Consider the following 12,453-nt stretch of genomic DNA (forward strand, 5'->3'; position numbering starts at 1 on the left):
CATCAGTCCCTCCAAAGAAATACCAAGGCTGATCTCCTTCAGAATGGACTGGTTGGATCTCCTTGCAGTCCAAGGGACCCTCAAGAGTCTCCTCCAACACCACAGTTCAAAAGCATCAGTTCTTCGGTGCTCAGCTTTCTTCACAGTCCAACTCTCACATCCATACATGACTACTGGAAAAACCATAGCCTTGACTAGACAGACCTTTGTTGGCAAAGTAATGTCTCTGCTTTTTAATATGCTGTCTAGGTTGGTCATAACTTTCCTTTCAAGAAGTAAGCGTCTTTTGATTTCATGGCTGCAGTCACCATCTGCAGTGATTTTGGAGCCCAAAAAGATAAAGTCTGACAGTTTCCCCATCTATTTCCCATGAAGTGATAGGACCAGATGCCATGATCTTCGTTTTCTGAATGTTGAGCTTTAAGCCAACTTTTTCACTCTCCTCTTTCACTTTCATCAAGAGGCTTTTGAGTTCCTCTTCACTTTCTGCCATAAGGGTGGTGTCATCTGCATATCTGAGGTTATTGATATTTCTCCCGGCAATCTTGATTCCAGCTTGTGCTTCTTCCAGCCCAGCGTTTCTCATGATGTACTCTGCATATAAGTTAAACAGGCAGGGTGACAAGATACAGCCTTGACGTACTCCTTTTCCTATTTGGAACCAGTCTGTTGTTCCATGTCCAGTTCTAACTGTTGCTTCCTGACCTGCATATAGGTTTCTCAAGAGGCAGGTCAGGTGGTCTGGTATTCCCATCTCTTTCAGAATTTTCCACAGTTTATTGTGATCCACACAGTCAAAGGCTTACGCATAGTCAAGAAAGCAGAAATAGATGTTTTTCTGGAACTCTCTTTCTTTTTCCATGATCCAGTGGATGTTGGCAATTTGATCTCTGGTTCCTCTGCCTTTTCTAAAACCAGCTTGAACATCTGGAAGTTCATGGTTCATGTATTGCTAAAGCCTGGCTTGGAGAATTTTGAGCATCACTTTACTAGCATGTGAGATGAGTGCAATTGTGCGGTAGTTTGAGCATTCTTTGGCATTGCCTTTCTTTGGGATTGGAATGAAAATGGACCTTTTCCAGTCCTGTGGCTACTGCTGAGTTTTCCAAATTTGCTGGCATGTTGAGTGCAGCACTTTCACAGCATCATCTTTCAGGATTTGAAATAGCTCCACTGGAATTCCATCAACTCCACTAACTTTGTTTGTAGAGATGCTTTCTAAGGCCCACTTGACTTCACATTTCAGGATGTCTGGCTCTAGGTGAGTGATCACACCATCGTGATTATCTTGGTCGTGAAGATCTTTTTTGTATAGTTCTTCTGTGTATTCTTGCCACCTCTTCTTAATATCTTCTGCTTCTGTTAGGTCCATACCATTTCTGTCCTTTATTGAGCCCATCTTTGCATGAAATGTTCCCTTGGTGTCTCTAATTTTCTTGAAGAGATCTCTGTTCATTTCCAAGGCAAACCATTCAATATCACAGTAATCCAAGTCTATGCCCCAACCAGTAACGTTGAAGATGCTGAAGCTGAAGAGTTCTATGAAGATCTATAAGATCTTTTAGAACTAACACCCAAAAAAGATGTCCTTTTCATTATAGGGGACTGGAATGCAAAAGGAGGAAGTCAAGAAACACCTGGAGTAACAGGCAAATTTGGCCTTGGAATGCGGAATGAAGCAGGGCAAAGACTGCGGAATGAAGCAGGGCAAAGACTAATAGAGTTTTGCCAAGAAAATGCACTGGTCATAGCAAACACCTTCTTCCAACAACACAAAAGAAGACTCTACACATTGACATCACCAGATGGTCAACACTGAAATCAGATAGATTATATTCTTTGCAGCCAAAGATAGAGAAGCTCTATATAGTCAACAAAAACAAGACCAGGAGCTTACTGTGGCTCAGATCATGAACTCCTTATTGCCAAATTCAGACTTAAATTGAAGAAAGTAGGGAAAACCATATAGACCATTCAGGTATGACCTAAATCAAATCCCTTATGATTATACAGTGGAAGTGAGAAATAGATTTAAGGGACTAGATCTGATAGATAGAGTGCCTGATGAACTATGGACGGAGGTTCGTGACATTATACAGGAGACAGGGATCAAGACCATCCCCATGGAAAAGAAATGCAAAAAAGCAAAATAGCTGTCTGAGGAGGCCTTACAAATAGCTGTGAAAGGAAGAGAAGCAAAAAGCAAAGGAGAAAAGGAAAGGTATAAGCGTGGCTATATATTGTCACCCTGCTTATTTAACTTATATGCAGAGTACATCATGAGAAATGATGAACTGGAAGAAACACAAGCTGGAATCAAGATTGCCGGGAGAAATACCAATACCCTCAGATACGCAGATGACACCACCCTTATGGCAGAAGGTGAGGCGGAACTAAAAAGCCTCTTGATGAAAGTGAAAGAGGCAAGTGAAAAAGTTGGCTTAAAGCTCAACATTCAGAAAACGAAGATCATGGCATCTGGTCCCATCACGTCATGGGAAATAGATGGGGAAACAGTGGAAACAGTGTTGGACTTTATTTTTGGGGGCTCCAAAATCACTGCAGATGGTGACTGCAGCCATGAAATTAAAAGACGCTTACTCCTTGGAAGAAAATTGATGACCAACCTAGATAGCATATTCAAAAGCAGAGACATTACTTTGCCGACTAAGGTCCGTCTAGTCAAGGCTATGGTTTTTCCAGTGGTCATGTATGGATGTGAGAGTTGGACTGTGAAGAAGGCTGAGCACCGAAGAATTGATGCTTTTGAACTGTGGTGTTGGAGAAGACTCTTGAGGGTCCCTTGGACTACAAGGAGATCCAACCAGTCCATTCTGAAGGAGATCAGCCCCAGGATTTCTTTGGAAGGAATGATGCTAAAGCAGAAACTCCAGTACTTTGGCTACCTCAGGTGAAGAGTTGACTCATTGGAAAAGACCCTGATGCTGGGAGGGATTGGGGGCAGGAGGAGAAGGGGACAGTAGAGGATGAGATGCCTGGATGGCACCACGGACTCAATGGATGTGAGTCTGAGTGAACTCCTGGAGTTGGTGATGGACAGGGAGGCCTAGTGTGCTGTGATTCATGGGGTCGCAAGGAGTCGGACACGACTGAGCGACTGAACTGAACTGAACTGAATGCAGAGTTCCAAAGAATAGCAAGAAGAGATAAGAAAGGCTTCCTCAGAGATCAATGCAAAGAAATAGAGGAAAACAACAAAATGGGACATCTGCCTGCAATCAGAAGATACAAGATACCCGGGTTCGATCCCTGGGTCAGGAAGATCCCCTGGAGACAGAAATGGCATTTCACCCCAGTATTCTTGCCTGGAAAATTCCAGGATAGAGGAGTCTGGTGGGCTACAGTTCATGGGGTCGCAAAGAGTCAGACACAGCCAAGCACATGCATTCTAGTGTTCAGTGCCTGGCACATTTTAAAAGCACAGCACCAGGCTTGCTACATTGAAGACAATAGCTGAATTCAACGGCATTGTCAGCTGTCCTTTCTCAGAGGAAGGAGGGAGCGTGCTAGGATCAAAGTAGGTGGCATCTGGGGAATTCCCCACATAACAGATTCCGAGTCCTGCACCCGGGCAAACTACGCAACTTATTCTAAACAACAGCATCCTCAGAAAGAAGTGAAGTTGCTCAGTCATGTCTGACTCTTTGCGACCCCATGGACTGTAGCCCATCAGGCTCCTCTGTCCGTGGAATTTTCCAGGCAAGAGTACCAGGGTGGGTTGCCATTTCCCTCTCCAGGGGATCTTCCCTGCCCAGGGATTAAACCCGGGTCTCCCACATTGCAGGCAGATGCTTTACCATCTGAGTCACCAGGGAAGCCCAAGAGGACTCTCCTCAGAGGACAAGGCTAAAATCGTGACATCTGCCACTTGAGAGTCCTTCAAGGAACGACACGCGATGACCCATGTGGAGGCCGGGGCAGTGCCAGGTCCTAGGTGAATGGAAGCGCTGCCATCAAGAGGAGCTTGGGGAGGGGGGCACGTCGGGCAGCATCCTCAGGGTGTGATGGGCGTGCCGTGACTCCAGGGGTGTGCCAGGTGGGAAACAGGTTGGGGAGTGCTGGGGACTGGCAGGTCCCTTGGGTGAGCTCCTAGGGGAGGGTGTCAGGCGTCCCAGGCTTTCTCCCTCCCCCGGGTCTTGACTGTCACCCTCAGCTTCAGAGCAGGGAGACAGGAGGGCTCAGCTAGCACCTAGAGAGGGGGCGTCTACAGGAGGTATGACCCTGGCTCGTCTCCTCACCTCCTCTGAACCTGCGCACGTCTTCAGAAAAAAAAATTTTTAAGTCGCTCAGTCATGTGTGACTCTTTGCAACCCCGTGGACTATATTATACAGTCCATGGAATTCTCCAGGCCAGAAGACTGGAGTGAGTTGCCTTCCCCTTCTCCAAGGGATCTTCCCAACGCAGGGATCAAACCCAGGTCTCCTGCACTGCAGGCGGATTCTGTACCAGCTGAGCCCCAAGGGAAGCCCTTCAGAAAACTTTAAATCCAAATATGCACCAGGGCAGCTCCACTCAGAGACCCGATATGCAGCCTCATGTCCCACATGCCTCTCAGGGAGAATTTTCTATTTGGTTCTCCTCCTCCACTGGCAACTGTTCACCCAGCCCCACAGTGGGATGTGGTCGTGCCAACCTTCAGGACATGATGCCAAGGTCCTGGTCGCCACCTGTTAATGCATGAGAACCCACAGAGGGCAGGGCATCTTATTTCTCAAACCCTGTTGCAAACTATCTGAAAAGAAAGATGCTGCTGTAAAGCTGAACACTTGGAAACTGATCAACATCTCTGCTCCATGACTGATTCCACCTGGAAGAGCTGCCTTGAGTTTCCATACATGGCACACATTCAGACCATTTTAGAGCCATGAGGTTCTCCACTGATGTTCCTCATGGTTCGGATCCCTCCCAACTTCTGTTGGCTCTGACAAGAAAACTTTGTTGACAAAGTAGATAATTCATACTCACTTTCCCAAAGCAGCACTTGGCTGAGATGTATTTCCCCTTCTCTTTACTGCCTTGCTGCTTCTCAACTCTACTTCCTAGGGTTTGATCCTGGGCCAGCCCAGTGTTTTATCAGTGAATAAAATAGCAGCTAAAATTAGAGGCACTTTGGTGCACAGATCACCTCCATCCCGACCTCCTTCTGCACTCCAGATTTCTAAACTCTTTCTACCATTTCAAGGGATTTTTTTTTTTTTCAGACCAAATTCTCCTCAATTGGATCAAATTACCTTTACTAGTATCTAATCTAGCTTATCCCTTCCTGTGGCTTCCCAGGTGGCCCAGTGGTAAAGAATCTACCTGCCAATGCAGGAGACACCTAAGACGTAGGTTTGATCCCTGGGTCGGGAAGATCCCCTGGAGAAGAAAATGACAACCCACTCCAGTATTCTTGCCTGGGAAATCCCATGGACAGAGGAGCCTGGTGGGTTGCAGCCCATGGGGTCGAAAACAGTCAGGCACAACTGAACACACACGCACATCCCTTTCTTTGACTGTTTCTGTTGATTGATTGATAGATATTAATAGATAGAAAGAAAACAGATCATCAAAAATTCTGTTTTTCTCTCTCATACAACCGAGACAGATATTATATCTCTGATATCTAATGGAAAAAGAGGAACAGAGTCAGACAAGAATGGAAACAAACTGGTTTTTTTCAATTTGTTCCAAATTCATAGATCTACTGCTTTCACCATTGGAGCTTTCTCTTGAGGTCTCTGAAGCCTCTTAAGTGGTTTTCAATTTCAACATATAAAAGAAAGTCAGCTAGTCAAACACATAAAAGTATAAAAGAAAAATTTTAAAACAGCACCAACCTACTTGGAAAACAGATAAAATCAATGGTTAGATCCATCAGTCGAATGATCATCCAGTCATCTAAACCATCAGTTCACCAAATCTGGAGACCATGGAACTCAGAAGCAATTTAAAAGTATGAAGCCCCCAAAGGAGTAATTGAATTGTGGGCTGTAAGATGCAACGTGTCTCAAATCAAGCTAAAAGAAGAAATTCTCAAATCAAGCTAAAAGAAGAAATTCTCAAATGTCCACAAGAATAGTATTCTTATGGATCTGATGATTCCTGTCTGAGAAACAGTAATTTAATAATCTAATGTCTTAATCCATAAAAAAAATATCTTGTGTAACCACAGAAAAGGAACATGATTCCTCTTTAGACCTGGCAAAACAAATGCATTAAAATGATTATTAAAATTTTTGAAGAGTAAAAGTGTTTGCAGGGTCACAAGATTACATCATTGTACCACGTGTGAGAAGCCCGAAATGTCTCGCATCCAGACAGTTCAGTCAACAGTGTCAACACTCCCTGGAATCTCAGAGCTGCCAACCTCCACCTCCACAGAAGCAGACACAGGGCATCACGAGGCTCCGTTTCTGGTTTTCTTTTTTTTTTTTTTCTTTTTCTCTCTTTCTTTTTTTATTTTTTAAGTCAGGGCATTTGAATTGACTTTCTTTCCTAAAGACAGGAATAAGCACTTCCTCACAGGCATACACAGGACAAGTGTCCAAGGTCAGAGACGCAAGGCTTCTTGACGTGTGACCTTGAGTGACCTTAATTTTCAGAAACATGCTGCCATAATGAGGTATGTGTTCTAGTACACAACTGTATTTCTCCCGTTTAATTTTTAAATATATAAAATGTACAAATCTAGTCCAGAGAAAAGACACAGGTAGTTTAGTTTCCACATTTCATTAGAGAAGAAGAAGTCCAACTGAATTTTCTCTCTAACCAAGTCATCCTAAATCGCTGGTGAATAACACGTCCCTACGCTTGCCTAACACTCCCTCACCTTCTCATCTGTATGGCTGTCATTTCTACTTTATCCAAATGAGTGTCAGAGCTTTGTCTTTTTCATCTCGGGTTCCCTGTAGAGGAGGAAAATAGAAACAATTATGCTGCATTTACACAGCAGAGATGTTCAAAAAATATGTTGAGAGAATAAATGCAGGCAAACATCAGAGGTGTTCATCACCAGGCTCCTGACTTAGAAGATGTTCAGAAATTGCAGTGAGTCAACCACCTCTTAGAATTCTATACCTCTTGGCTGATCCAAATATAAGAGCACGGACCAGTGTGTCTTAAACAGCATTAAAGGCAAGCTGAAGAGGTTTCGCAGTTTCCCAGATGAACATTTCCAGAGGGCAGAATAAGACCTCTTGAATTGTGGAGACAACCCCCAGAAGTCCAGGCGTGCTGAGTGGGCATGAAGCCATTTATGCGCTTGGAGTTTCACGTCTTCCCAAGACTGAGGGGATAGCCCTGGTCTTTACCACCCAGCGTGAAGTTGCATTTTTATTAAATAGAGAATGTGTTATCTCTGCCACATTAATATTTCAGCTGCAAGACTGCTTTCCTGAGCAAACACATTTTGGTGTCTAAGGTGCTACTGTAGTAAACATACACTTGGTATTCCTTCACTCAGAAAACATTTCAAGGGAAATTCTAAATGTCGCAGAAGCCCAGTGACCTCAGATTAACTTCTGTTTCCACCTCAACAGAATCAGCAGATTGATTAGTTCATAAACACCATGCCCCCGTGTGTCATCTCCGACATGCCATGCCGTTCCAAAGACATCCAGGTTCTCCAACTCCCAGGGCCAAGGGCTACCACACTTTTTAGTGCCCTCAGCTTATCCAGTTTTGAATTATTTCTTCCAAACAGGGTCTTGCCTTCTCATTACAGATAGTCCCTAAAGCAAATAACATGATGAATTCTTTGCACAGTGACATAGCTTCAAACAGCTTTTCAACTTGGACAACCTCATTATCATACATCTTTATTATGTGGGTTTAGATGAGGTGCAGAGAAGGCAATGGCACCCCACTCCAGTACCCTTGCCTGGAGAATCCCATGGATGGAGGAGCCTGGTAGGCTGCAGTCCATGGGGTCGCTAAGAGTTGGATACGACTGAGCGACTTCACTTTCACTTTTCACTTTCATGCATTGGAGGAGGAAATGGCAACCCACTCCAGTACTCTTGCCTGGAGAATCCCAGGGACGGGGGAGCCTGGTGGGCTGCCGTCTATGGGGTCACACAGAGTCGGATATAACTGAAGCGACTTAGCAGCAGCAAAGGTGCAGGTCCAACCATGTTTCTGGATCATCATGAAGAAATTAAAGAGCAAACAGAGCCAAACAGCTAATAGGGCTGGGGTCCAACATGCCATGAGCCAAAGAAAGAAGCATCTACTATGACTTTCTCCTACTGAAACTTTGTTTGTTCTCTAAATCAAAGAAGACTACCACGGGAGCACCTAAAACAATAAAGGTTTCCATAACAAATGTTACAGCACTTTGAAAAGAAGATGTGTAATGAAAATGCAGCTTGAGGATGAAATTAGAGGGGGAGAAAAAGACTGCATTCACTGGCTTTTTATTACAGGATATTTAAGAGACAGCTTGGCAATAAATGTTAACACCTTTCTAATGGTTGGCAATGCAGTTGTATAAAGCCGAAGACTCACCGTCACTTATTGACACAGCTGAGTTTTAAGTGATACCGCTCAACCCAAGAGGGAATGCACCACTCTGCAAAAAAAAAGTGCTCAGCCTCACTCGATAAGCAGGAGAGGTATGAGCTACAGCTACAAAGCCACATTAGACATTCTCACCCAGGGGAGCCAACAAAAGAAAAGCATGCAATAGGCAAGAAAATCAGTAAAGAGGGAAAATCAAAGACCAAAACTGTAAACGAGGAGGCCAGGAAAAAATTACCTTCTCTAAGATATTTATCCTGCATATCAATTAACTTTAAAAAAAATAACAACTGCCATTCATTATGACCCTCTAGGTTCAAATACAGTGAGAGGGGGGAGAAGAAATTAAAAGCATAACCCTTAGTCCTCATCACAATTCCAATTTAGTTGAAGAGGAGTGATTAAACCTTGACAGAAGAACAGAAGGGAATAAATAATCATGGAGAAGTAAATTACCCAGCAGTTGCATACAGGCTCAAAGGTTCTGTGTTTATTAACCCACTACTGACCAGTGAAAGAAAGTGAAGTCGCTCAGTCGTGTCTGACTCTTCGCGACCCCATGGACTGTAGCCTATCAGGCTCCTCCGTCCATGGGATTTTCCAGGCAAGAGTACTGGAGTGGGATGCCATTTCCTTCTCCAGAGGATCTTCCCGACCCAGGAATCGAACCTGGGTCTCCTGCATTGCAGGCAGACGCTTTACCGTCTGAGCCACCAGGGAAACCTATTACTGACCAGAGACATATTAATGCCACAGGTATTCGTTTCTGCAAAAAATCCCCTGGTCAATAATGCATTGAGTTACATTTCACTGAAACTGTAATGTAAATTGAATAAATGGATAGATACCCCTGCTTTAAGATGACTTGATACTATAAAGGTACATATTCTGTTGAAATTCACTCTTCAATGTGATGGAATTCCAGTCAAAATTTCAACTGAGTGTGTACATTTAGTCAAGCATGAATATGAACAGGACAACAGGACACCACATAACCAGCCAAGACAGCTCTGTAATGGAAGAGGAAAGAAGTGCGACTGGTCTCTCTCGGATATTAAGACACGACACCAGCTCACAGTAATTAAATCCTGTACTGACTGGCCCGGATAGACAGCACCATGGGGCAGAATAGAAAGGTCTGGTTTGGAGACAAGCACGTGTGGAAAATGAACAGATGATAAAGGTGACACCAACCACATCATAAAGAGCATAAAGAAAGCTGAGCACTAAAGAATTGATGCTTTTGAACTGCAGCATTGGAGAAGACTCTTGAGAGTCCTGTGGACAGCAAGGAGACCCAACCAGTCCATCCTGAAGGAACTCAGTCCTGAATATTCATTGGAAGGATGGATGCTGAAGCTGAAACTCCAATACTTTGGCCACCTGTTGCGAAGAACTGACTCAATGGAAAAGACCCTGATGCTGGGAAAGATTGAAGGCAGAAGGAGAAGGGGACGACAGAGGATGAGATGGTTGGATGGCATCACTGACTCAATGGACATGAGTTTGAGCAAGCTCCGGGAGTTGGTGACGGACAGGAAAGCCTGGCATGCTGCAGTCCATGGGGTCGCAAAGATTGGACACAAATGAGGAACTGAACTGAACTGGGCCACACCATGGTGAATGAATGGACCGTAGATGGTGGTAGGAAGAGTGGTTCACTGTATGGAGGAAAACCAAAGTTGATTCGCACCTTATACATGATGCAAAGGCAGACTCCAAATAGAGTTAAAGGCATGAATGTGAAAACAGAAGCGTCAGATTAATAGGAGCTGGGATACTTAATGCTTTTGTGACCAATCAATGAAAGAATTTCTTAAGGAAAACACAGAGGAAAAAGTTTATTAAATGTATCACATAAAAATGAACAAGTTTAACAAATAAAATTAACAAAGGACATCAAGGGCAGACATGATAAGAAGATGACTGAATATGCATCATGTGCGTGAGTGCTACGTTATGCCCCACTCTTTGTAACCCCAGAGACTGCAGACTGCTGGATTCCTCTGTCCAGGGGACCTTCCAGCAAGAATGCTGCAGTGGGTTGCCATTTCCTTCTCCTGGGGATCTTCCTGATCCAAGAATAGAACCTGTGTCCCCAGTGCCTCCTGCATTGGCAGGCGGATGACTGAATGGGATAAGGAATTTCCAATGTCCAAACCCAAGGAGGAATATATGAGGAAATCAAAAAGAAGAATATAAGAATACCAATAGAAAAATTGACGATAGGAAAAGCAATCAGCAACAAGAAAAGGAAAGCAAAAGGGCTAATTAAAAAGTTTGTGAATCTGTTTCTGTTTTTTTTTTTAATTCATTTCTATCAAAAAATGTCTAAATATCTTTTTGGATTCTGCATATAAGGGATGTCATACACTATTTCTCTTTCTCTGCCTGACTTCAGTAGAACAGTTTCTCAAAGACTTAGAGAACAAACTTGCATGGGGCTGGGGAGGAGATTGGAGGTAGGAATAGTTAGGAAGCTTGGGATGGGCGTGTACAAACTGCACATTTTAAATGGATAACCAACAAGGCCCTACAGAGCACAGGGAACTCTGCTCAATGTTCTGTGGTTGGCTGAACAGGAGGGGAGTCTGGGGGAGAATTGATACACGTATATGTATGGCTGAATCCCTTTGCTGTTCACTCCAATATAAAATAAAAAGCTTTTTTTTATAAAGCTATTATAACAGCTAGAAAAAAGAATAATTAATTGTGGTAGAGGTCTATTTAATTCCATCTATAAGAATCAGTCTTTAAAAATAGAGAATCTTCTAGGAAAATTAATTTAAGAAAATGACTTAAGAAAATCAGCATTATCTGAATAGAGCAAATAATCATTCACAGCCAAGAAATGGAAGGTTACCAAATCATTATTTAAAAGAAGGAAAACCTTCAGAATGAATTCTTTCTATTAGTTCTTTCAAATTATCAAGGAAATACATCTTCTGTGCACAGAAAACTAGTAAAAAACATGGCCAAACATGAAATTGATGATGAATTGTACTGAGTGCATTTTTCACTATCCACTGATGTTATTTTTCTCTGAGCCTATTGATTTGTTTTATAGCATTTAATAAAAATTTTAATACTTTTGTATTTTTTAAAAGGGCTAGAATGTATACAAATAGTTGTTCAAGCTTTATAATAATCAGAGAAATGCAATTTCATGTGACAAGATATCACATAGCAACTAGATTAGAACAAAATGAGAAAGCCAGACAAAACCAGTTATTGTCAGAAATGTGGCTGGGGGACCCAGAGTATGCCAACTCTTCCCTGAGTGAGGCTCAGGGAAAGTAAGAGATAACGGGGCTTCTGAGGCACAAGGGCCCTTTAGGCCTGCATGTCCAGCTCAGAAAAATGCTCACACAGGTCCCTTAGGAAACATGGTTCAGAATGTTTGTCCACCATCACTTGTGTGCATGGGGGACTGGAAGCAATCTAAGTATCCACCCCTGAAGGAATGGAAAAGTCAAAATATGAGAGATGCTCACTAAAGAGTGTTGAGCAGCAGGAAGAGGGAAGATATTAGACATACATGTAGCAGCACCGATGATACTTAAACGCATCCTGCTGAACATAACAGCAAGAGAAGAATGAAGCTCACATCGTGATGCCATTAAGAATATATGCCTGCACCGTGCATAATGTCTTCCTTTCAAAGATCGCAACACAGAAGAGGAGGAAAGGGTACATTTGCAGTGGAGAAATATACGAACAGTATCCAGAGCCAGGAGCTCAAGGTCACCATCACCAGGGACGCAGCCACTTGATAACCAGACACTGCAAATGATGTGACGGGAACAGCACTTCACGTCTGGGATCCTCCCCACCAAGAACCAGCAACCCCTCTCACCATGAGAAGCACAGCAAACAAACATCCACGGCCGGTCCTTCTACCAAACGTCTGGCCAGGAACCCTAGAAATTATC

At 43.3% G+C, this 12,453-nt stretch overlaps 1 protein-coding gene and 1 non-coding gene across 2 annotated transcripts in view; both read right to left on the reverse strand.

The window, feature by feature from the left end:
- The window catches only part of ZMAT4 (zinc finger matrin-type 4), a 254,869-nt gene that overhangs the window by 225,624 nt on the left and 16,792 nt on the right, over window positions 1-12,453 (reverse strand). The window lies entirely within an intron of this gene.
- TRNAC-GCA (transfer RNA cysteine (anticodon GCA)) lies at window positions 9,170-9,241 on the reverse strand. Its single transcript has one exon. It is a non-coding gene; the product is annotated as a tRNA-Cys (tRNA).

The sequence above is a fragment of the Budorcas taxicolor genome, chromosome 24 (genome assembly GCF_023091745.1).
Source record: "Budorcas taxicolor isolate Tak-1 chromosome 24, Takin1.1, whole genome shotgun sequence".
In the NCBI taxonomy this organism is placed as follows: domain Eukaryota; kingdom Metazoa; phylum Chordata; class Mammalia; order Artiodactyla; family Bovidae; genus Budorcas; species Budorcas taxicolor.